We start from the raw sequence: 26,208 nt of genomic DNA, 5'->3' as shown, positions 1-26,208 counted from the left end.
TGGATATCATTCAAAGATATTTGGGTTAGTAGCGTTTTTATTTTAAAATTAAATTATTGCAGTGGGATTAAGAGATTCGAAAAAGACGACAATGAAAGATAGAATGCAGTGAAAATAAAAGGCATTTAAAAGATTAATATAGTTGAATGCCGGTCACAAACTTTATTATAAAGAATATGAGCAAAAGACAAAAGGTCAACAATCGGTACTGTTTGTTTAAAGAATGGAAGAGTCTGAGAGCTGAAACTGGAGAGGCCCTCTGCTGCTGAGACTGTAATGAGACTGACGGAAAAAGGAAAGAATTTTCAACTCACACTTAGTCTAGGTAGACTAAAATGGAAAGTTATTCTTACTCCTGGCTCTTCATCTAGGGATTACTCCTGGTGGGAGATCACAATGGAATGGATGCCTGGGATTGAATCTAGTTTGACTGCATGTAAGACAAGAACCTACCTGCTGTACTGTCTCTCTGGCCCCAAAGAAAATGATTCTTTCCTTTTTTTGTTGCTTGTTTTTTTTGTTTTGGGCTATACCTGGTGGCGCTCAGGGGTTACTTCTGGCTCTGAACTCAGAAATTACTCCTGGCAGGCTGAGGGGTGGGGGGACCCTCTGGGATGCCGGGAATTGAACATGGGTCCAATTGCATGTCAACCACATGCAAGGGAAATGCTCTAGTTGTGCTATCTCTCCGGTGCCAGAGTATGATTTTTTTTTTTTTTTTTTGGTTTTTGGGCCACACCTGGTGACGCCCAGAGGTTACTCCTGGTTATGCACTAAGAAATTGCTCCTGGCTTGGGGGACCATATGAGACGCTGGGGGATCGAACCTCGGTCTGTCCTAGGTTAGCGTGTGCAAGGCAAACCCCTTACCGCTTGTGCCACCGCTCCAGCCTCAGAATACGATTCTTACATTTTTAAATTCTAATTTGGAAAATTTGATCCTTAGAGAGAGAGAGGTGAGAAGACCAAAGTCAGTCAGCAGAAGAAAAATCATCTACTGCTGCTTTGATAAGATTGGGTATTTTGAGTCAACTACTTTATATCTCATGTTTCCTTTCCTTTTCTTTTGTTGTTTTGTTATTTTGGGTTTTGGGACCATACCCAGAGATATTCAGGGGCAACTGATTCAGCCTGGTGCTTGAGGGGGAGAGGGGTCACTCCAGGTGGTACTGAAGCTTGTGTCTTTTGAGCTCTCTCTCGGGGCCTTATTTCATGGTATTGAGTGATGGTACTGAGAAATCTTAAAGTCATCCCTTGTATATTTTGAGAATAAAACTAATACTAGAAAAGCTGAAAGGGGGTGATTTTGTGGTGGTCCATACCTGGTGGTGCTCATGTCTTACTTCTAACTTAGGCTTAGAGTTTAGTCTTAGCAGGGCTAGGGACTGTATGCCCCACCTGGAATAATCTATCGTCAGCTCCCAAAAATTCACTGGTATAATCTATCGTCAGCTCCCAAAAATTCAAAGAGAGAAGTGCGATGTTTAAGTAAGGGAAAATGATGCATTCTTAAAACTTAAAAACAAACCATGGAGGCCAGAATGATAGTACACTGGTAGGGAGCTTGCATATTGTTGATCCGAGTTCAATCTCTGGTACCATAAGGAGTCTCCCTAACCTCTCCAGGAATGATCCCTGAGTGCAGAGCCAGGAGTAAGTCTTGAACACTTCTGGATGTGGCCCCAAACACCAAACAAGCAGCTTGCAAATCTGATGGTAGATTTAAAAAAAGTGTTATGCTAAATATATAGAAGCACTTAGAAAAGAGCAGATATGTTAAAGAACAGAAATTGCCATTGGGGAAAAATAATTCCCTATAAAACAAATGTTCTTTTTTTTTTTTTTTTTTGGTTTTTCAGGCCACACCCGTTTGATGCTCATGGGTTACTCCTGGTTAAGCGCTCAGAAATCGCCCCTGGCTTGGAGGGACCATATGGGACGCCGGGGCATCGAACCAGGGTCCTTCCTTGGCTAGCGCTTGCAAGACAGACACCTTACCTCTAGTGCCACCTCACCAGCCCCCAAATGTTCTTTTTTTTCTTTGATATTCTGAATAACCATCATATACACTTACTGTACACTTATTATGCTCAGGAACTCTAACAAAGCACACAATTTATATAGAACACAGAAAGCTTGTTCTAGGAGCTAACTGTATATAGTTCAGGGGTGGAGTATTTGCCTTGCATTTGTGAGACCCTGAGTTTGATACTTAGAACTGCCAAAAAATTTTTTTAAAAAAGACAGACCAGGGGCAGAAGTGGTGGCACAAGTGGTAAGGCATTGGCCTTGCCCGCACTAGCCTAGAACAGACCGAGGTTCAATCCCCTCAGTGTCCCATATGGTCCCCAAGTCAGGAGTGATTTCTGAGCGCATAGCTAGGAGTAACCCCTGAGCATCACTGGATGTGGCCTGAAAACCAATAATAATAATAATAATAATAATAATAATAATAATAATAATAATAAGCAGACCTTTTAACTTTGAAAATGGGGATTGGTGGTATATTACAGTATTTCATGGCTCTTTAAACTTTTTGATTGTAGGATCTGGGGTGATAGTATAGCAGGTAGGACTCTTGTCTTGCACATGGCTGTCATGGATTTGATTCCCAGCACCACGCGTGTCCCCCAACCCTGCCAGTTTGGTCCCTGATTGAAGAGCCAGGAGCATTGCTGAGCATTGCTGGGTGTAGCCACCCAAAATGATATTTTGATTGTAGTGTTTACTCAAAAGCAAATCTTTTGACTCAGTATCACTGATTTTGCCATATTTAAAAATAAGTTATTTTATTAATAGATATATGGGAATATGATAAAAAAAATCTCTAGCTGATCTAGAGAGATAGCTCAGAGGGCTGGATCACATGCTTTGCATGGTGGTGTTCAGGGTTCAATCCTGAGTACCATAAGCACTCCATGGTCCCATAGGGAATACTGAGAGTGACCCACAAGTGGTAGTTACTCCTTAGTACTGGCCAAGTGTTGCTCTGAAACCTTCCTGTTTTAAGATACAAAGGACCACAGAGAGAAACTGAAAGCTTCAGTTTGCCATCCAACTTATTTTCCTCTTCAGAGGTGATCATTGTTTTTGATAGATTTTTTTAATCTTTGACAAGATAGCATCACTGAGTTCATATATGATTTTACTGAACCCTATAAAGTCACTGAACCCCTTCATATACCAGTTATTTATTCTAGATTATTATTCTAAATCCTGATGATAATTGTTGCAAAAAGGAGAGATGGAAGTCTCTCTAGTTTGTATGTATGTAGGAGGCATCAGGAACAGCCAGTGTTAGGCTTTTGAAAAGCTCTGGGTGAGAGTAATCCTGACCAGTAAGGTCAGTGAAGTGGCGTACTCATGTGAAGAATAGTAGGAGACGGGCTCAGAGTACAATGGGAAGATTATGTTCTACTATGTTCTTACCTTTATAAGAGTTTTATATATTGTTCTGTGAAAGAAGCCACTGAAAAGGCAAGAGGAGGTATGTTAAGAAGACTTTGCCCTCGTAGGGGTGGCCAGTTCTGTTATTTGCTGCTTTGGAGCTGGGTAAGCGAAAAACTGAGAATCAACCATTAAATATGATAAATGAGGAAGTCCAGAATGTGTTGAGTCTGTTTTTTTTCCCTAAAATTTAAAGAAACCTTGGTTGGAATGGATTTTGGGTAAAATAGTAGGGGAGGAAATAAGACAATACATCTATAAATTTAATTCTTCTGAGAAGTTGTCCTGTGAAGGAATCTTAAAAAGCAGGAGATACTTGGAAATAATAAAAAGGAAAGTTATTTGTTTTTCTATGGATGAATTTCTTGATGGTGATGGTGGTATGTGTGTGTGTCTTCTGGAATTGCTTGGGACATGTGTGATTCCAGGAATTGAATTCTGCCTCCAGTGTGCAAAGCACATGCTATTGAGATATTGCTATTAAAACAGCTCCTTGTGGGTTTTTTGGGGGATGGGTGGGATGGGTGGAGGGCGCACCTGGTAGTGCTCAGGGAACCATGCATTTCCAGGAATTAAACCTGGGCTTTTGTGTTCAAAGCATGAGCTGAAGCCCTTTCCCCAGCTCTGTATGCATGATTTGATTTAATTTGGGGAGACCCCTACATTTTTGGTGATTCTTGGCCAAACAAGTGGTGGTTCAATATCTCAAGGGACTTTGAAACATTATTTGTAAGGACAATATTGATTCAACAGAGATAGAATTGTCAGTGGTAGAGAATAGAGGCCATTTTCTATAGCTATGCCCTGAGAGGATGTGAAGGGTTGATGTCATATAAACAGTTCATGGATGTAAATGTAAGAAACATTTTATAATATATTATGAAGAGACAAGCACAAAGGGGTAGGTGAACATACTGGAAAAAACTGGTTATGGCTTGGGTGTAACTCTTTCATTCACTCATGGTTGAACCTCTATTGTCCAGTGCATAGGTATTAACAAGGTATGCCAATGAGTCACAGAGCCACAAGGAAATGATGTCATCTATGAGGCGAAGAGCAAGACTAGCAAAAAAAAATCCCAGGATACCCTCATCCTGATAGATGGTGATTATGGAGTTATAGAGTCCACCGTAATTGGATTGTATAGCAACGAATGGTATGTGGAAGGGATGGGTGATGAGGGTAGCAACAGATTGAGCCAAAATCTCTTGAATGGTCTTGATAATTTGCTCACAGCAATCTGGAACTATTTCTGGACTTGCCCAGAGCCTAACTCCTCAGTCTTGTCAGTCTCTGGCAGAACTGTTGTAAGACTTGTCCATGGAACACAGTTCCTAGGACTCCTAAACAGAACAGAGTCTCAGAGTTAAACCTGTGAATAGCCCATGCTTCCTGGTTTTTTTGTTTGTTTGTTTTTGTTTTTTGGTCATACCCGACAGTGCTCAGAAATCGCTCCTGGCAGGTTCAGGGGACCATAGGGGATGCTGGTATTCGAACCATTGACCTTCTGAATGTGAGGCAAATGCCTTACCTCCACGCTGTCTCTCTGGCCCCCCATGCTTCCTGTTGATGTGCACAATGTGTTGAGTGTGAGAGAAGAGACCAGGGAACTGATAAACTTGATGCCCAAGAATATTTCTCTCTATTGTTGGAGGAAGAGACTCAGACCCCATATAAGCAGCTGGGACAGGTGCAGGATGGTGAGACGAGAGCCCAAAAGCTCGTGACTGGTCACATCTGCCATGTTGGCACCCATGGGCAGACAGACAGACAGAGCCACCAACTCTCTGAGCCGCTCTCAAATCACATGCCAGGACCTCATTTCTTATGACTGAGTAATATTCCATTGAGTATCTGTTTTATAGTTTTTTAATTCGTCATCTACTCTAGGATGATTGATTGACCTGACTTTATAACATGGCTGTTAACATCAAGGGACACAACAAGCAAATGGAATCATAAAGTGTTCATCTCAAAAGTCACTATTATCTTCAAAACTGGGTGTATAAACAATACCGTCTTTCAAGTAATGGCCTGCATTAAATTCTTGGCAGAAATTCTTATTCTCCACCATCAGGAAAAATTCCATAATTTAACATAGTTGTTACTTAAAACTGCAGAATTTCTGCCAATTTTGGAATATTAACAAATATGTCACATCATATTTCATGACTTTATTATTATTTTTATCTATTTTATTCTTTTGCTAGTCTTATTCTGTAAATTCTCAATATATTATCAATACAGTATAAAATAAAAAATGATCAGACTTAAATTACCAAACTAAAGTCAATGACAATAGAATCGATACCAATCATTTACAAGCTATACACAGAGGGGACCAGTTATACTAACATTCCGGGGGACAAAGGAAGGGAATGCTGGGAACAGGGTTTGAAGGAGGACAATACTGATGGTGGGAATACCCCTGATTCAATGTCACTATGTACTTTAAATAATACGGTGAAAGAATTGTAACTCATGTTGATCCCAACAAACATTATTTAAAAAAATGTTTTGAGAATGAGGGGCTAGAGCAATAGCACAGTGGTAGGGCGTTTGCCTTGCATGTGGCCAATCCAGGACAAACCTTGGTTTGATCCCCGGAGTCTCATATGGTCTCCCAAACCTGGAGCAATTTCTGAGTGCATGGCAGGAGTAACTTCTGAGTGTCACCTAGTGTGTCCCAAAAAAGCAAAAAACAAACAAACAAAAAACATGTTTTGAGAATGAAATAATTCTGTAATGCTAAAAGCATTATGAGTCTCTCAGTCCCCTGTTCAGCTATTTTGTTGCTGTTGTTGTCTTGGCCTGCCTCAGAGATCAAGGAGCCCCTCCTGCTGATTCAAAATGGGCTGGTGGCTCAGATATGAGCCCGACTATGGAGTGCAGTTGGGTCATTTGGTGCTGGTGTACGCAAACCTCTTTGGAGGCCCTGGAAGACCACCAGGGCTACATCTAGTGTTTTGAAGGCCTCCTAGTTTACACCCTAGTGATGTCTGGGGATCTAGCCAGGGAGAGCTGAATCCAAAGTTTTTGTCTGAACCCCTGTGTTATCTTTCTGGTTATGCCTAACTATTTATATATGTTTGTCAGACTATTCATTGTAAAACTATGCTCAGTGGATTTTCTAATGAGTTGCATTTTTTAGCTAAAATAGTTTTTCCATTTAGCTTCAATATCTAATCCCCAAATGAATTTTCTAATTCATCAACTGCATGATTATTATAAAATCAGTTATAGGACACATTTCTGAGTTTAGAGACTTGGTCGAGTATTTAAAATCTTTGAAAATACTATTTTGGTTTAGGACTAACAACTGTTCATTTATTTTTGTTAATATTTTAATTTTTGGACCACATCTTGTGGTACTTGGTGCTTACTTCTTACTCTGAACTCAAGGATCGGTCCTGGCGGGGACTGGGGTACCATATAGGGTACTAGGGATTAAACCCAAGTCAGCCGTATGCAAGGCAAGTGCCCTACCTGCTGTACTATCTTTCTGACCCCTCAGTAATTTATAATTTTTATTTTTTTAAGCTCATCCAGCAGTGGTTGGGGAGAGGGGAGCTTGGTGCTGTAAGTAGGATTTGGGGCTTTGCATGTCGTAGGCATGGTCTTTACCAATTGAAATCTCTCTACCAAATGAAATCTCTCCTTGCCTCTTAATTTATTTTTATTTTAAATTATACATATATTTTTTGTTTTGGGGCCACATCCAGTGGTGCTCAGGGGTTACTCCTGACTTTGTTCCTAGAAATTACACCTGGCAGGCTCCTGGATGATATGGGATGCCCGTAGGCTGCATGCAAAGCAATTGCCCTTCCCACTGTGCTATAACTCCAGTCCCCCTTCATTTAATTCTTAAGACAATGCTTGACAATAGAAGATTATGTGCATTCAAGTTTTTTTGCTGATTTTATTGATGGGCTTATGAATAAAAATTTATGAACACTCTATCCTAAGTATGAAATTTTGCACTGATTCTGAGAAAATCAGGTCTTCTCAAAATGTGATCTGTGTATACTTCCTTCAAGATTTCTTAATGTTATCTGTAGACATCCAAACAGAAAAATTTCCCTGCCAGTAGCATATTAAAATTTGTAAGAAGCAACTGTTTATATGCTCTCCTGGTTGGCATTTTTCTAGAGGAGTATAAACTATTCCTTTTGCCCAATTTCCTCCATACTTCCTGGTAGATAGAAAAATGTCTTCAAGGGTAGACTCTAACTTAGTACAGCATATTACTTGCATGGATGGGAGATATTCTAAGTGCTGCAGAAATTCAATGATTTAGTTACAGATACCCGGTCTTTTGAGAGAGGTGGAATATGACATATGACTAAAATATAGAGAGGATGAAAATAAGCAGAAGTGAGAATAAAGGCTGTGTAGCTGAAGGAAAAAAAACACATGGCAATAAACACTGATGAGAATGGAGCTGAGTAATGTCCAGGGTAGGAGTGAGAGACAGGTATTGGGGGACTTAGAAGTTTCTGATTCCTAAACCGTTTTTATTAGGATTCTGTGACCTTTGCAGGTTTATGTGTCAGAGAAGTAATATTCCAAAGACAGGTTTAAAGAAGGTTAGTTGGGTAGTAGCAGAGATAGATGATGAAGTTAATGGGGATGCTGCTGAAATGTTGAAGTTTTCTTTAATGAGGTCTGATTCAAAACATGATTTTAGTAATTAAAAGTAAATATCCTAGGAATAAATATAAAGGTGTGTAGGAAGAAAGAAGAGTACTGTAGAGGAACATTTTATAGGACCTAATTATTAATTGGATATGAAGGATGATTGAGAATCTGTGCTCTTTGGTTAGGAGGAAATTGATGCTTCCAAATGATAAGAGGTGGAACCAGTCAATCCTAATGGTGATGGTGAAAAAATAATTTGAATGGAAAACTTCACTTTTCACAATCAATTAAATGAGTGGATTTTAGAGATGATAACATGCGTATTGTTATAGATTGAGAAACTTAGAAGGGAAGCCATGGAACAAATGAGTCGTTTGAAGGAGATTGTGATTATGGTAAGAAGAAAAGATCAAAAAGGGACAAGAGAATCTCACCTTTCACTAACTGATTTACATCAGACAAGTTATTGAACTTTTATGAGCCTCACACTCTGTAATATGTCTGGGTGATACAACATGATGAAGAGTATTTGCCTTCAAATGGCAACTACTCTCACAAATGAGTGTCATAGAAGCCAAAGTGGCATGGTAAGGAACAGTGTTCTTCAGTCTTTATGCACCTGCAGACACTGACTGTCTTCAATCACCAGTCATGACACTGATCCATGCACGGACTGATGTTTGGAGCCTATTATGCTGTAGAATCAACCTGACTGAGGAAACTGACTTGCCTTAACTTTCATATCTAGTCTTTCAATGTGGGCAAATCCACTTTTAAAAAAATTTTTCTTTTGTAAAGAAAAAATGGTATTGTCACACTGACTGTCTTATGGGGGATGGAGGAATAAGAAGAGAAGCTGGTTTCGCTGTGGTACCCTCTGTGGAAAAAGTCCTTTTAAGATGTTCATTTGAACACTTGTATAAAAAGAGTAGAGTGAACTTGAACTACCTACTCCTGCCTCCCAATTAGAGGGGGAAATAAAGGAGGCATCAGGACCAAACAGGTGTAAGACTACGAAGTAATAGGATAGGTACAGAGGGGACCACATATTCTAGCAGCCCTGAGGGTGAGGGAAGAGGATATGGGAGGTAGGACAAAAATGGAGGAGTAGGGAAGACAAACCGGTGATGGGAATCCCCCCTGATTTTATGTAAATATGTACCTAAAATATTATTGTCAACAATATGTAAGCCACTATGATCAAAATAAAAATTATGTTGAAAAAAAAAAAAGAGTAGAGTGAACATAGAACCAGGGAGAGTGCTGCCTCCTATTTTCTAAGCTCTGTTGGTTCAGTTGTGGATATCGTGGAGAATCACCAACAACACTGCTTTTAGTCCTTGAGGTATTCTCCACATTCATGTAATCACTGATTTCTGAATGTCAAATGCTGAAATCACTAGTCTATGCATATGTTAAACTATTTAACAGCACTTCTTATGACACTTAAAATGTGGAGCACTTTGCATGGAATCTTGATAATCAGACAGTTAATTAAGTAGATGTAGTTGTTTACCCCAGTTTATAGATGAGTAAGAAGATGTAGAAGTTAAGTGACTTTCTTTATTAAGCTAACGATGCAAGCAGCAGCACCAAAATTTGAACCTCAACAGCCGGACTCTACAACTTGTACTTGTAATAACCAGAGTCTCGCTTTCTTATTTAGTACTTTTATATTTTATATGTAAGCCTTTTATTTTGTCATCTATGCAATAAAAGTTTTATGCTATGCTAAATGGCCCAAAGTTATATTTTTAAATTTCTATTTGGCTGGTGGTGCTTAAGAGTTTCTTCTAGCTCTCTACTCCACAGGAATTACTCCTGTCGGTGCATAGGGGACTATTTGGGATGCCAGGGATTGGTCCTGGGTAGGCTGTGCGCAGAGCAAGCACTCCACCTGCTATTCTATTGCTCCAGCCCTGAATGTTTTATTTAAAGAGGGGAAATTTGATGGAGATCACTGTAAAATTTGACAATAATATTTGCAAATTATCTAATGATGAAAATGGGTGGATTATGGTGAAACTATTATACCAGTCAAATAAAAAAAGAGTTAATTATAGCTAATCCCCCCACCAGTGGGGAAAACACTGCCCTTAGTAATAAATTATTAGTCTTATGAACTCTGATGCACAGAATGAATTTCCATTTGATCCAGATTGGTCGATATTCTTTTGGGCTTGGTAGAGTGCTTGGGGCACCAGGGCAAAGATAATAGCTGAAATCTTGACTCTTAGGACTGAAACTCAATCATGAACAACTTTGTATTTGTGTATTTCATTGGTGATTCAATTAAAGTATTTATTTTATTTAAAAAAGATCTTGATTTTGATGGAAAGAACTAATGACTACAACCTACACAAGAGAAGATAGAATAGGTATGACAACTGCCTAAAAATACATGAAAGTTCAGGCTTGTTCTCTGTGGAAGGAGGGTGGTATATCAGAAACTATAGGGACAGAATTGGGGTTCAGTATTCATCAAAGCTGTGAAATATGAAGTTACCCTAGACTGCTGTCTCTGTTAGTGAGTTTCTTGTAAATAGTGCTATATAAACACAATTAGACAGGCTTTTTGTATGACTGAGTAAATACATTTTGGGAAGAGACATTTGGGAAGTAATTCTGTATTTTTGTCCAGATTATTATTTGAACCTTGGAGACTGCAGTGAAATTTTCGAAATCTTTATTTAGTAAAAAGCACTCATAAACAACCATTTTGCAACAAATTTTGGGAGGTTTATGAGACCTTTTATAGAGGGAAGAATTAAATAGCTTTTTATCACTTAGAAGCCCAAATTTCAGATATTGGCATGTAGATCATTGTTTACACAGTAACAGTAGCTTCATGGTTCAATAAAACTTTTTTAAGCATGTCTCTTTATGCCTCAAATAATTATCAAGTGCTTAGTCTGCATAGATAGTTGAGTAGATGGAGTCTTATGATCAGAATATAAATGTAACTGCAGTAAAATAGCAATATAGACGATCTAAAAGAGCAGTCTAGTTAAGGAAAAAATCTGGGATTCATAAATACTGTTTTCTTTCTATTCAGAAATATACTGAAACTGAATTTGTGACTGTGAATATAACTGAGCCATGATCTTTCCAATGGGAAAGGATGTGGAACTTAGAAACCAGATGGGACCCAATCTCAGTGCTTTTACTGGCCAGTAACAATCTGTGAGTCTGTGTGACTCTGAAGTGTCCATAAAATGATAGGTTACTTTTCTCGTCACTATCTCTGTGTAAATTATGTAATTGTGTGTACATATTATTTTTGCTAAAGTTTTGGAACCAACTTTTTAAAATTATTTATTTAAAGAAAATGTATCACATTGTTGACAAAACTGATCATAATACATTTGTTTCAGGATGACAGGAAGCAACGTTATTAAGAAATAGAAAGAGAATAGAGTAGAACCAACTTTTGGTTTGTTTGGTTTTGTTTTATTGTTTTTCGGCCACACCCGGTGTCATTCAGGGGTTACTCCTGGCTATGTGCTCAGAAATCGCTCCTGGCTTGGGGGAACCATATGGGATGCTGGGAGATTGAACCGCTGTCCGTCCTAGGCTAGCACATGCAAGGTAGATGCCTTATGCCCTGCACCACCACTCTGGCCCCCAACTTTTATTTTAAGTAGTTTAGACAACATCTCTGTATTGTTTGGTCAAAAGACTCTTGGTGGGAAAAAGTTATTTCTCCCTCTAATAAACCCCATCAACCATCAAAACTTGCCTTAATACATACATAGTTATTCTTTTATGTGGAAAACTAGACTTTTTCTCAACAAGTTTTAAATGATATATAGTTTAAATTGATAAATAATATATATATTTTCTTTTTGTGTGTGGATATAAATAAGTGCCCATTATACAGAGTGTTTACTGGGCTAGTGAAACCTCAACGTAAATTAAATTCTTCTCCAGTATTGGCTTCTGTGCATCACAATCTACAGAAATGTCGATGTTATCATAGTTGCAGACAGGTAAGGAGATCCAGGTAATATACTTTTGGGAAATGATACAACGTAAAGAAAGATTTTCCAGGAGGGCCTAATAATTGTAGCTTGGCTTGCACACAGCCAACTCTGGTTCAATCCTGGGCATCCCAAATGGTCCCACAAGCACTGCCAGGACTAACCCCTGAGCACTGCATAATACATTTGTATTTCTGAGCACATAGCCAGGAGTAACCCCTGAGCGACACCGGGTGTGGCTGGAAAAACAATAAAACAAAAACAAACAAACCAAAAGTTGGTTCTACTCTATTCTCTTCCTATTTCTTAATAACTTTGCTTTCTGTCATCCTGAAACAAATGTATTATGTATTATGTATGGGTTAAGTAATCTTAACCCTGCAGTATTTCCCACTTAATCTTTTTATAGCTAGAATAAATAAAATAATAATTCAGAATATTGACTTTGAAGAAAATTTTTATAACATGCTCTGATAAAATATTTTGGATAATTAAAATGGAAATATTGATTAATAGATATATAGGATACCAAAACACGAGACAAATATTTGATAATGTAGGGCCATTCATCAAGAGGTAGAGGAACAAATTATTCCTTATATACTCATATGCAAAGTAGAATTTCAAATACTATAGGTATAATATTTAAAAACCTCTTAAACTTATGGCCTACTATAAATAAAAATATATTATGTGATAAAATTATGTTCATCATACTGTTCATAATTATGTTCAAAATACTCATCTTAATAGATGAGATAAGAAAAGATTTTAGAGAAAGTTGTTCTGTTGTGAGTTTTAAAAGATGAGAAATGAGCCAACCAAACATAAGGGAAACAAAGGATAGCCTTGCTTAAAACTATCTGTCTTGTGTTTTCGAAAAGGAATCTGCTTTTCTTCTCCCCCTCCTACTGCCTCGGCTTCTGGTAGAGAGCTCTTTGTTTTTCTCTTTAAACCTCTAGATTATTTTTGCTTCATACACAAAGCCGTCCTCATCAAAGTGGCCCCTTTGCTGAGAGTGCATATGGCTTTCATAAGTGGACAGCCTGTGCATCTCTAACAGGTCTGCAGACAGCTGGCTGAGGGCCAAGGACATCCAAAGCCAGACTCCACAAAACCAATGATGTCCGGTAGCAAAGCCCTTTAAAACACTATTTTTTTAAATTTTTATTTACAGTATGTTTTTTTGTTTTGTTTTTCTTTTTGGGCCACACCTGGTGACCCTCAGGGGTTACTCCTGGCTTTGTGCTCAGAAGTCGCCCCTGGCTTGGGGTACCATATGGGACGCTGGGTGATTGAACTGTAGTCCGTCCTAGGTTAGCGTGTGCAAGGCAAATGCCTTACCACCTGTGCCACCACTCTGGCCCCTAAAACCCTATTTTTTGAATAGACAAAAAGTGAATGCATTAGGGAATAAATTCACGTGCAGTTTTCAATGGAGACTTAAAACTTCCTGTATGAAGCATGTAGGCTACAACCACAGAGCTCTGGATTTGCACTTTTCTTTTCCGTTATGCTTTCAAGCATTTGAGGATCCCTAGACAGAAAGGTTTCCGGTAGGAGTTCTGGGATTGGGGAGAAACTCAGAAAAAAGTATTTGCACACACACACACACACACACACACACACACACAAGAACACACACATGGGTATATATATGTATATATACACACACACATACATATACATATATATGTACTAACTTCTATGAGTGTAAGTATTAATTTGTGCATTTGTGAGAGAGGTGGGAGAGACATTTAAGGTGCTAATGTGAGAAGAATGCAATAGAAAAGAAAGCTGGGTTGATGACTTAGCAAAGAGATTTTGACACAGTATTCATCCCTTAGAATCAATTCTATTTCGCCTACTTCTCAACTATAACCATAAATCCAGTCAGAATGGGGTAGGGGAAATGCTCTGATTCTTTCCTTCCCTCACCCTTGTCTGGGTTCACTTACACCCTCTCTTATGGTTCTCAGCCCACAGTGACCAATTCCTGTTTGGTTGCATGCAGACGACAGGGTTCTTATCACAGAGAATTTCCAGATTTGTGGGGGTTTTTTTATTTTGTTTGTTTTTTAGATAGTGCAAAGTTAAGATTTTTTGGTCCTGAGCACAGAGCCAAGAGGAATCCCAGGGATCAAACTGGGTTGTTCCCATGAAAGGCAAATGCCCTACCTGTGCTATCATCCTGCCTCCTAAAGTTCAGATTTTTCAATACTTTATCAGTTGTATGTGTATAGTTCCAAACATAGTTGATCTAATCAGCTATGTTGGTGCAGGTATGTACGATGCTAGACATTTGATTATTTTTCTCATGGCATATGTTTTATAGAATTGTTCACAGAAGTGGCCTGGATTTGTTTCTTTCTCTGGGCCCTAAAGGATGGCATATGGGAAATTATGGGGGCAACCTTCAAGGGAGAATGCACAGTGAGTACAAATGAGTTGTAAATTTGGCAGGATGGGATAGTGACAAGTGTTTAATATATGACTAGATCCTGGGGAAGGAAAGGAAAATTAACTGACACATAGGAATAGAGAGTGAGAAACTAAAGCTGTTGGATGCTGTATAAAGAAGTTTAGATTTTATCCTCTCCACAATAGAGAATAAGTTGAGATTTATTTCTTAGCAAGCTAGGAGCTCCCCCAGATCCATTGTCAGAGCACAATGGCAACGTGGAAGGTTGAGTGGGTTGGTGGCGAAGGGTGGGAGGGAGTTTAGAGGCTTCTACAGAAACTGAGACCTGGTGAAGCTAAGACTATAGCGCAGTGATCAAGAGCATTGGGTGGAGAGATTTTCATGAAGTATACTGTGGGTAGAATGTAGAGATGAGAAAAGAATTATTTCCACTCCTGGTGTAGACATGCACTATGGATACCTGGTGATGCTGTAATTTTCATGCAGATATTTGAGAGGTGGAGCTTGATAATTCGAGTTATGTGGTTTTGTTTGAAGGAAAGAAAAGCAATAGAATGGAGTGAAAAATAAGAAAAAATAAAAAATAAAATAAAATAAATCAAATAAGCTGAAAATGGCGGAGTCCTTCTAGAGGCTTTCAACCTCAGTTTGAGCGATGAAAAAGGTAATTGAAACACCACATCAATACAGAAAGAAATGTCAAACTAAATATCCAGTGAGCACTACAGCAATAAAGACAAGCACCACACAATAGTCTCAGTTATGAAATCAAACCATGCTGGAGTACAAAAAGAAAGAGAAAGATAAAATAAAATAAAATAAAATAAAATAAAATTGGAGGCATCAACTTCAATATCTACACCAAAATAAAAATCGATCAATCAATAAATTTATATGTGGAAAAATGATTATTTTGTGCCTTTTTTTTCTCCCTGCAGAGGCACAGTAACTATTGGGGATATTATAGAGGGAGTTCCCTTGGCCTAGGAGATACAGGGTTTCTCCACCCCTGAAGTTTACTGTCATGAGATTAACTATAGGCTCCTTGCCTGATCATTTACTATCCCCTCTGTGCTTTTGTGGTGTTTGGAAGACTTCTGCTTCGTCATGTATGGTAAGATCAGACCTCTGTATCTAGAGATCTTGGTGTCTGTACAGCTCAAGGAATGGAGCTTATGATGAAGTCTTTCTTTGTGGTTCTAGCAGTTCTGCTTCTTCAGTGTCGTTTTAATCCATCTTCTGTAGTTGGTGGTCTTGGTCATTACATTGCTCCTATGACGGAGCCTGGGTAGTCAGTCTTTCTTTATGCTTCCGGAAGACTCGCTTAGTTGCGATTGTCTCAGTCAGACCTCTGGAATTGGAGATCTTGTTTGTTGAACAGAACGTAGACCAAAAGCTAGGCTAGTGCTTTTTGTTGTTGTTGTTGTTGGTGGTGGTGGTGGTGGTCCCGAGATTCATACTGTCCAGTCTTGGTTGTAACAACCAGTCATATGTATATAGCGATCTTGGCTTTTGCACAGATCAAAGAGTGACATGTCTTCTGATTTTGTCTTATCGTTGGCTGGTGAGGAAGGACAACTTGCTCTTGGATCAAGTTGTTCCCATTTCTTTGTTGTCAGGTTATCAATTTAGAACTGGTTCATGTTGGTGTCAGAGCAGCATTATGGATGCCCTGGAGGGGATTTGGTTCTTGGAGCTGTTGTGGAGAACTCTGTCGTTTCTATGTCTGGGATCCAGGAGTCAGGGCTGGATGGTCAGTGCTTAATTCCCTGGGGTCTAAGTTGGTTCCACATGACATACGTTCAGGGTGGGAGATGTCCCTGTGTTGTAAAAACGTATAAGTTCTTATCCCTAGTAGATAAGAGCTTATTTTTACACATAAAATTCCCCCCCCCCTTTTTTTTTCTTTTTCTTTTTTTTTTTTCATTTTTTTTAATTATTTGTTTTTATTATTTTAATTATGACAACAAAGATGCAAAGAAAGAGGACAGGGTAAAGTTACAGTGGAAGCCCAATCACCCATAAACAGGATTCTCAGTAGTCCCTTCGATGATATCCCAGCCTTGAACTTTCAGCCAAAGAGCATTAAGAAAAACAAAACTGAACCCATGTACAATACAATTACTTTGTCCCTCAAATCCCCAGTTGTAGTACATATTGTTTCTTAGCAGCACACCATATAATCTAAAGATATTAGACTTATGTAACTCTTTAAACATTGAGGGCAAAGTACATTTATCTAGTTCCATGCACATGCTTACTAGTTTAAGTTAACCTCAAAAGTTTTAATGGGTTGTTTTTCTTAAGGATTGGAGTCAAGGAAACATAGTAAAAAACGATATTAAAGTGGCATTTGTTTGCATAGGCTCACCAAAACATAAGGGACATGGAAAGACAAATTATGGTCTAAATACATGGAGACCCTACCCCTGAAGTTTTCTGGCACAGGACTGAATCTAGGCTCCAGGCAAACTAGTTTGTCCAATTCAAGTCATCGTCTGTAGTGGCAATACACCTCCATTCCTCACATAGTCTCTGTTGTTGGTATCATGCTTCTGTATGAAAGATCCTGGAGTCTGCATATCCCATATTGCAGTCAGGATGGTGCAGAGCATCCTCTCATTTCACCTCACACTTAAGGGGAAATAGAGAGAACCATGTCCTGTAGAGCAGGTCATTGTTGTTGTCATGTCTTCTCACAGGTCATTGTTGTTGTCACATCTTCTCAGTATAAACGGAAGTGTCTTTTAAGGAGGTCGATGACACACCCTTGGTGGTGTCTTTCCTGGTAGAGGACTGCTTCCAACTGTTGCTATAAAAGACCTTGGATGTTTCGTAGATAGCTTGCCTGGTTCCAGCGTGAATGGAGAATGCCCATTCATCTGAGGCCTGTGCCAGGTCATTATATCAATATTCAGGGTGTAAGGTACATTGTAATGAGATTTATTAGATAATAACTAATCTGTCTGTATAGTGTTTTCCCATTTTAATGTGTCTATGCAAACAAGGATCAATGCCATGAAGCGTTATTGGTGCATCTGGAAGCAATAGGAACAAGACCAGCAATTTCCATGACATAGTTCAATCATAGGCATCAAACTGAGGGACAGTTCCACCAACAATCCTTACTGAACAGCTTACATAGAAAAGACAAGATGAAAAGTGGATAGAAACATCATGGTAGAAGAATATATAGAGAGTTACAGCAGTTAAAGAAAATAATCATAAAATATTCAAAAGATATATGTGTTCAATATGTGTTCGATTTGTGTCCTTCTAAATAGTTCTGGGATTTGGAAGATCTACGGTATGTCTTTGGTCAGAGATTAAAGCTGTGTGTTACTGAAGTTAAGAAGGGTAAATCTGGGGTACTGATGGTTGGGAGGAGCATATGATCGCGCGGGGGCGCTAGACCCGCGCGGTTTCAAAATGTAGACTGGTATGAAATTGCCAGTGACAGCCTGAGTATAGCTGAGCAATTATCTGCCACCCCCCAGATCAAACGCCACCCCCTAAGCCAACCTCTGGAGCCGGCCTGGGAGTGGGGAAAACCCAGGGTGCCCCATCAGCTCCTCCCAGAAACCCACCTGGAGATCCGGAGGAAAGGGGGAAAGGGGGGTCGGGTGACCCAGGTCCGGGCCCCCCACCCTAGGCCAGGCCAAAAGGCCGCTGGCACATGCGGAGGTCTGCCAGCTGCCTGCCCGTGCTGCTCAAAATCCTGCTCCAGGAAGGGAGAGAGACCCTCCCAAGCCCGAAGGGCAGGGATTTAAGCCCAACCTAGGCCGGTCCCCAGACCCAGCCTGGGAGTGGGGAAAACCCAGGGTGCCCCATCAGCTCCTCCCAGAAACCCACCTGGAGATCCGGAGGAAAGGGGGAAAGGGGGGTCGGGTGACCCAGGTCCGGGCCCCCCACCCTAGGCCAGGCCAAAAGGCCGCTGGCACATGCGGAGGCCTGCCAGCTGCCCGACCGTGCAGCTCAAAATCCTCTTCCCCCCTTTTTAATATGCCTTTGCAGGAAGAAGTGGTGTTACATTATATTGCTGGTGAATTTGGGAGTGGAGAGAAAAGAAAACAGTCACAGGACAAAAACTAAAAATATATATGCTCACACATATCTAAAGAAAAAAATTCCCCCCCCCCTTTTTTTTTTTTTTTAAAAAAAGATTAAATAGTGCTCGCTTCGGCAGCACATATACTAAAATTGGAACGATACAGAGAAGATTAGCATGGCCCCTGCGCAAGGATGACACGCAAATTCGTGAAGCGTTCCATATTTAAAAAAAAAAAAAAAAAAAGATTAAATAAAAGACTTAATTAAAGGAATAAAGTGGGGCTGGAAGAGATAGCATGGAGGCAAGGCATCTGTCCTTCCTGCAGAAGGACGATGGCTCAGATCCTGGCATCCCACATGGTCCCCCGTGCCCACCAGGGGCGATCTCCGAGCTTAGAGCCAGGAGCACCCTCTGAGTGCCTCCAGGTGTGACCCAAAAGAAACAAAAACAAATCAAAGCAAAAAACAAAAACAAAAACCAAACAAAGAAAAAACCAAACCAAACCAAACAAAAAACGAACAAGAAGAAAAAAAAAAAACAAAGAAAAAGGGAGAAAGTGATACAGGAGATTACATTTGGGGAAAAACGGGATAAGAGGTAGTGTTATATAGGTCTATACTTATGATGAAAGTATAGGCTTCCCCATTGTCTTTTGAGATTTCCTTGTGGGGTGTGGGCTCCAGGCAGGGAGGCCTTGGGTAGAGTTCTTGCAGTGGGAGTCCTTTTGGAGCTAGGCCTGGTATCAAGCCACAGTCCACATTAGGGAGAGGTGATTAGGAGGGCCACACTGCATGAGTCAGTCGGGGTGTTGGTTGTATTTTCTTGCCAGGAATGAGGTGTGAGTTTGAGTTTGAGTCTTTTCACTTAGGTACTGGGTACTGGATCATTGGGGTCGGAGGTCAGTCTTGATGCCTAATGAATTAAGAACTGAGGGCGAAGAGTTATAATGTGGTGGAGATATCGGGGATGGGATTGAGGGGTGAAGGGATAGTCAGATTTCTAAAGCGGGGAGAGGGAATAGGGAGGGTTATATAGGGTATAGGTATGGGTTTTTGTGGTTTAGGTTTGTCTCTTAAGGAGGATTCCTATCTCTGTGTGCTCCTGCCCACATATAAACATATAGATGTTAGCTTAGGTATGTATTAATGTAGAGAGGTGGGGAGGGCAAGAGATGCGCTGAGTACAGAAAGATAGGTAAGTAAAGTACTTGTAAGGAAAAGAAACTAATAGATCAACTTTTGGGTATGTGTAGGATTTGTGTCTCGAGTTAGTACCTTGTGTTAGTGAGGTCTATCTATATAGGTGTTTACCCTTTGCAGTATTGTCTGCAGCACCGTATATGTCAGCTTTCCTTTCCTATAGAGGAGGTAACCGTGTGGTTTTGTTTGACATGGACTGAATTGATGATAATGAGGGGGAGAAGGTAGAAGAAGAGGGAGACAAGAAGATAGAAAAGGAAAAACAAAACAAAACAAACCAACAATCAAACAACAATAACAACAACAACAATACAAAATAATGAGAATGGAGGGTAACAGAGCAAGGGCATGTTAGTTTGCTTGGACATGTTCGATGTTGAGGCCCTGTAGTATAATTCTGTTGGTCACTAAATTATACATTTTTAACTGACACAGAAAACTACATTGGTCAGGTTCATTTTTGAGATATTTAAATTTTACTTTGGTTATAGATTTTGCTTTGTTAGTGCCTTATGATATAGAAAAACAGTGTACTGATTGACTGTGGGTTGACGGTATAATTGCATCACTATATTTTTATTATTTAGCATCCATAAATATTAAGTAAAATAATTTTTACTTGAGAATAAAACAAAGCTTGGCAAATTCTAGTTTATGTATTAGAAGTATACTTCCTTTATACATTACTTTGATAATATATAAAAGTAATAGAATCGGAAAATAGCATTCACAATTAATTTTACCCATGATTATCTTTTATTTAAATTTTTTATTTATTTAATTTTTGTTTTTACGCCACATGTGGCTCTGCACTCAGGAATTACTCCTGGCAGTGCGTGAGGTACCATATGGGATGCGAGGAATCGAACTGCAGCCAATTGCATGCAAGACAAATGCCCTTTCCTCTGTACTATCGCTACAGTCCCTATCATTTTAACATACTAATTTAGTGGCGGTACAAAGCACACTGAGTATCTGCTATACTATTCATTTTAAAGTTATATTTATTTCGAGTTCTTTGTTAGTATTTTCACATAATTGTTCCCTCACTACCACCATTGGTTTTCAGAACTCAACTCTATAATAACTTTCCATTTCCACCATTCCTGCTTCTGATGGCCGTTATACTTTCTGCTTTTATAAATCCAACTACTTTATGAGATTCATTATTTTTCAAGTAACATCAAAGGACACAGTTTTTATTTGATAACCTCTAACTAGTTCTCTGTTGAATTATATATAACCAACTCGTTGCTGAAACGGTCTTTGGAAGAACTAACAGCAGAACCATGCTTTGGGTTTAGTGAGATACTTTGTTGGTCCTTGGATAGGTATTACTAGTGTTGCTTAGTTTAAATAGAGAAGTAAGAAGGAACCAGGCATCTATGATAGACTAACTAAAGTGGCTTAGTCTGAAGCTTGAATCTCAGGTCACCCTTTTCTATGATGCAATGCTAGGCAAGTTGATTGAATTATTGAGTCATAGCTTCTTCATCAGTAATCAATGGAACCTGCTTTATCGAGTTGTTGTGAGCCTTGAGTGAGTTCTTATATATGAAAACATTTAGTAAAAGGTGAAAGATTTATGTGATCTGAAGAGAAACCAGAGTATATGAAAACATTTAGATCAGGACCTGATGTATCATAATCTATATTGGTTTCTATTATTTACCTGTTGAATTGTTATTTTCAATATCTGCATTACCCTTCTGAGATGACCAGAAACATTAATGATTTATGGTCATGATTCATTAATCATGGTTATTCATGATTTATGAAATTTTTCTGTGTTTCTAATTTGGTGACTCATAACCCTGGATATACCATGCAATATTCAAGGTCATTAGTAATCAAAATAGCATGTAGTCAAGGGACTGCTTAGGTCTCTTTGGATCACAAAATAGATGATCACAAGATAGATCATGTCCCCCACATAGGCATTTTTCCTTTTATATTATCTGGGTCCCCTCTTCTAACCCCAGAGTTTAGTGGAAGAAATAGATTTTCATCCATTGTTTGCTCTGGTGAAAAATGCAAAGACTCTATCCTATCTTGCTATTGTCTTACTTATTTTCCATTCACAGTCCAAAGTAGCTCTCATTCCAAATTAATGGATTTTTTGTTTGTTTGTTTGTTTTTGGGTCATACCCGGCAGTGCTCAGGAGTTGTTCCTGGCTCTATGCTCAGAAATCACTCCTGGCAGGCACAGGGGATCATATGGGATGCTGGGATTCAAACCACCGTCTACCTCCATGCTATCTCTCCAGTCCCCAAATTAATAATGGTTTGATCTCTTTCTCCAAGTATTTTTCTGATTGATCTGGTGAGGCACACGAAGTTCATCTAAGTAATTCCATATTCAGAAATCTAGGAATATATCGATCCACTTGTGAATGCCTGAATAATTTATGATTGTTTAGATACTTTTATATTCTCTGAAGGTTTTGTCTTAATTTGCACTATTGTATCACATGAGCCAGAACATTCTTGGCATAGAAAACTGTCCTATTTTAATGAATGAATAAGAGATCATTTTTTGGGAGAGAGTTCTGGGGAGGTTACAGGGAGACTTCTAGGTTCAAAAACGGGTAAATTGGGGAGAGAGAAACAGAGGGAATGACAGTGAGAGAGTGAGTGAGCGAGAGAAAGAGAGAATTGTAGATAATGTCTGCTTTGAATTTGGCTGACCCAAGTTCAACCCCAGAATCCTCTCTGGTTCCCCCCCCCCCCAATCCTGCAGGAGGTGATTTCAAGCACTTCTGGGGATGGCCCAAAAGCCAAAACAAAACAACACAAAACAAACAAAAGAAAATATTGATAAGTTATAACATTTCCAGGCATACAATACATTTCTTGTCTATTTAGATTGCCTCATGTGCATCCTCAATGCAGCTCGCCCACTTTATTTCCGTTAGTATTTCTCCATTTTAAAACACATTTTTTACGTAGTAATGACATGCTTTTCTTGTCTTTTCATCTGAATATCAAGACCTCTAATACAATTGTGGTTCTTGCCTCCTTTCCATCACTGAAGTTGCATTTATGAGACCTGCATAATTGCGCCTCTGAGAACACCCACAGGCTGTGTTTGTTCTTTTTTCCCAGGCAGGATTCATTTCTCCATTACTAACCTAGCCCATGTTCTTGCAGAGGCAGGGAGGGAGCAAGGGAATTCCACGAGGATTCCGAGAACCTAAACCTGTTTTTTTCATAAAGCAAATTAAGGCCAAACACAAATCATTTGGGGATTTTGACCTAAATCTTAACCCATTTCTTCTCTTAAAATAAATCTTTTTTCCCCCTAGTGTCTTTAAAATATTTGTTAAAAAAAAAGGCACTATCCCATAATTGTTGCTCTCTAAATTAAAGACTTCAAAAACAAATGACAAATGAGGAAACTCTAGTGACAATCTAATTTATGAGTATTGTATGGATTTTATCTAATAATTTTTAGAAAATAGATTCTACAGGTTTTATGTTTCTTCCAGTGTTGTACTGTCCTAAAGACATGTTCTGTTTTTCTCTTCTCAAATCACATGTCCTCCTTTCTCCTAATTTGTTTTAGCTTAATTTTCCATAGTGAGAGGTCATATTTGCTAAGAATATTATAGTACTAAAGTTAGAATAAAAAGTTTGACTATATTTGAATATATTTCTATTTAATTGTGTTTTAACAAATAGTTACCATTAAAGATTTATGTGTTAGAATGATTAGATAAATTTTATTTATTTATTTTGGTTTTTGGGCTATATACAGCAGCACTCGGGTTGCTCCTGGCTCTATAATCAGAAATTGCTCCTGTCAGGCTCAAGGGACCATATGAGATGCCGCGGATCGAACCTGGATCCATCATGGATTGGCTGCATGCAAGGGAAATGCTCTACTGTTGTGCTGTGCCTCTGGCCCTGATTTAACTCAATTATATAATTTAATTTTAAATAATACTGAATTGTAATTCATATGTAGCAAAATAAGCAAATATTTTATATATAAGAGAAAAACCGATCTTATTTATTTGTTTATTTGGTTTATTTATAATATTATTATATAATATATAAAATTATTATTATAATAACTATATTTATAAGAAAAAAACAATTTTATTTGTTTATTTGGTGCAAACATATCAACTATTACCAAGACTTTTCATTATCTTGAAGTTTTCATACCGCTTCTCTCAGTCTCTCCCATCCCCACTATTACCAGTATTTTAGTTTCTGTAACTGTGGGCTAGTTTTGACTCTGAATATATATGAATATATATGAAGGAAATATTTTTTGACTGGGTTTTTGCTGCTTTTGAAATTTATGTGCATTACATGATTATTGAGATTGTGTTGTCTTTATAATTTTTAACTATCAATATACCACAATTCGGTTATGTAATCATATATTGGTATTCATTTAGTCTATCCCTTTATATCTTGAGTAATGTGCTGTGAATATTCTTGATTTTTTATTTTTGTGAAAGTATTATTTTTGAGTATGTACTTTGGGGTAGAATGGGGGGAAAGCACAGAGTAGACTATATTTATTTTATTTGTAGTGTCTAAAGTTTTTCCTTCATACTATGATATTTTGTAAAATTTTGTGAAAATTTTCTTCGTTGTTTCATATGCTTGCCAACCACTGCTATTCTAGACTGTTTAATTTTAAGCATTCTAGTAAATGTGGAGTAGAATCTCACTGTGGTATGGGTTGTTTTCACCGCAATGAATCACAGTATGGTTCATAGACAATAAAATTCATTTCAAATGTATAGTTTGATAAGTGTTTAACATGGTTAAAAGCAGACGACCAGCACCCAATTCTGTTTTCCATTGTAAATGTTTCATGTATGCAGTTTAGGAAAACTTACTACATATGTTTCACATCTTCCCTATCAACACTGTGTAACTGCATTTTTACAGATAATACCAAATGTCTCAAAGTATTTGTTTGGATTTAGAATCATACTAATTTGTATGCCATCTTTGGAAATATTGAAAAACAATTACATGGGCCCGGAGAGATAGCATAGCGGTGTTTGCCTTGCAAGCAGCCGATCTAGGACCAAGGGTGGTTGGTTCGAATCCCGGTGTCCCAAATGGTCCCCCGTGCCTGCCAGGAGCTGTTTCTGAGCAGACAGCCAGGAGTGACCCCTGCCGGGTGTGGCCCAAAAACCAAAAAAAAAAAAAAAAAAGAAAAGAAAAACAATTATAATTTGGGTGGTTTTTGTTTGTTTGTTTTGGGGCCACACTCTGGGGGCTCAGGAGTTACTCCTGGCTATGTGCTCAGAAATCACCTCCTGGCAGGCTTCGGGGACTATATGAGATGCTGGAGGTCGAACCTGAATCTATGGCATACAAGACAAATGCCCTACCCATCACGCTATTGCTCTGACCCCCTTGAGTAATTATTTTCGAGTTTAAATTTCTCATACAGCTGAATCAGAAAAATTTATATACCATTATTTTGTGTGTGTGTGTGTGTGTGTGTGTGTGTGTGTGTGTGTGTGTGTGTGTGTGTGTGTGTGTGTACTTTATGCCTGAAATGTAATTATTTTGGAGGAGAGTTTGGACCTACTAGCTGTAATTATGGTTTACTCCCAGGCATACCATCTAATAAGATGTCAGGGATCAAACCAAGGTACCCCTTGTTCAAGGCAGTTTCCTTACCTCTAGTACTGTCTCTCTGGCCTCTTTTTCTATGAAAAATGAATTAAAAAATGGGAGGGGGGCACACCTGGCAATATTCAGGAGTTATTCTTGGCTATGCACTCAGAAATCACACTTGGCTGTGCTCTGGGACCATATGGGATACTAGTGATCAAATCTGGGTCAGTCTTGTGCAAGCCTGCAGTACCATTTTCTGGCTCTCCTGAATAATGAAAAAAACATGTTTTTGCTGAATTCAGTAAATGATTTTATTTAGGGAAATAGAAATAAAGGGAAGCTCCCAGATTATAAGAGTAGTCTAAAGCAATAGTCCCTGAAAAATGAAGTTTTAGTCATCAATTATGATTAGGATTTCTCTATTTATAATCACTAGTCTTTTTACATTTTACTCATGTAATTGAGGTTCTTTGTTAGATGAATACATATGTAAACATTATATATTTTTATATCTTTATCATTGCATAATTAAAAAATCATGCTAATCTTATTTGGAAGGTACCTTGCCTGCTTGCTTTAGAAAACTTGTATATGTTTGTATCTTTATTCTTCAGCTTTCATTCTTTATAAAACATGCATTTTATAAATATTCTACTATTGAGTGGTGCTGTTTTTTCCAGTCTGACATTCTCTTGAAATATTACATACTTCTCTGAAAAAGAAGTATTTTTATTTACTGATTTTCACATTTACAATACATTTATTATCTGCTAGGAGAGAGAATAGATACTGTTATGGGCATCATTTTAACTGTAATCTATATATGATTACAACGTTGTTCAGGATTGAGTTTCAGACTTACAACATCCTTCACCCA

At 38.6% G+C, this 26,208-nt stretch overlaps 1 protein-coding gene, 1 non-coding gene and 1 pseudogene across 2 annotated transcripts in view; 2 read left to right on the top strand and 1 right to left on the bottom strand.

The window, feature by feature from the left end:
* RTN1 (reticulon 1) overlaps window positions 1-26,208 on the top strand; it is a 226,029-nt gene that overhangs the window by 4,827 nt on the left and 194,994 nt on the right. The gene's annotated exons all lie outside the window — the stretch shown is intronic.
* LOC126004080 (mitochondrial carrier homolog 2-like) lies at window positions 4,324-5,190 on the bottom strand (annotated as a pseudogene).
* On the top strand, window positions 18,657-18,763 carry LOC126005565 (U6 spliceosomal RNA). Its single transcript, XR_007494614.1, has one exon. It is a non-coding gene; the product is annotated as a U6 spliceosomal RNA (small nuclear RNA).

The sequence above is a fragment of the Suncus etruscus genome, chromosome 3, assembly GCF_024139225.1.
Source record: "Suncus etruscus isolate mSunEtr1 chromosome 3, mSunEtr1.pri.cur, whole genome shotgun sequence".
NCBI classification, from domain to species: domain Eukaryota; kingdom Metazoa; phylum Chordata; class Mammalia; order Eulipotyphla; family Soricidae; genus Suncus; species Suncus etruscus.
This window is presented reverse-complemented; position numbering and strand designations above follow the sequence as displayed.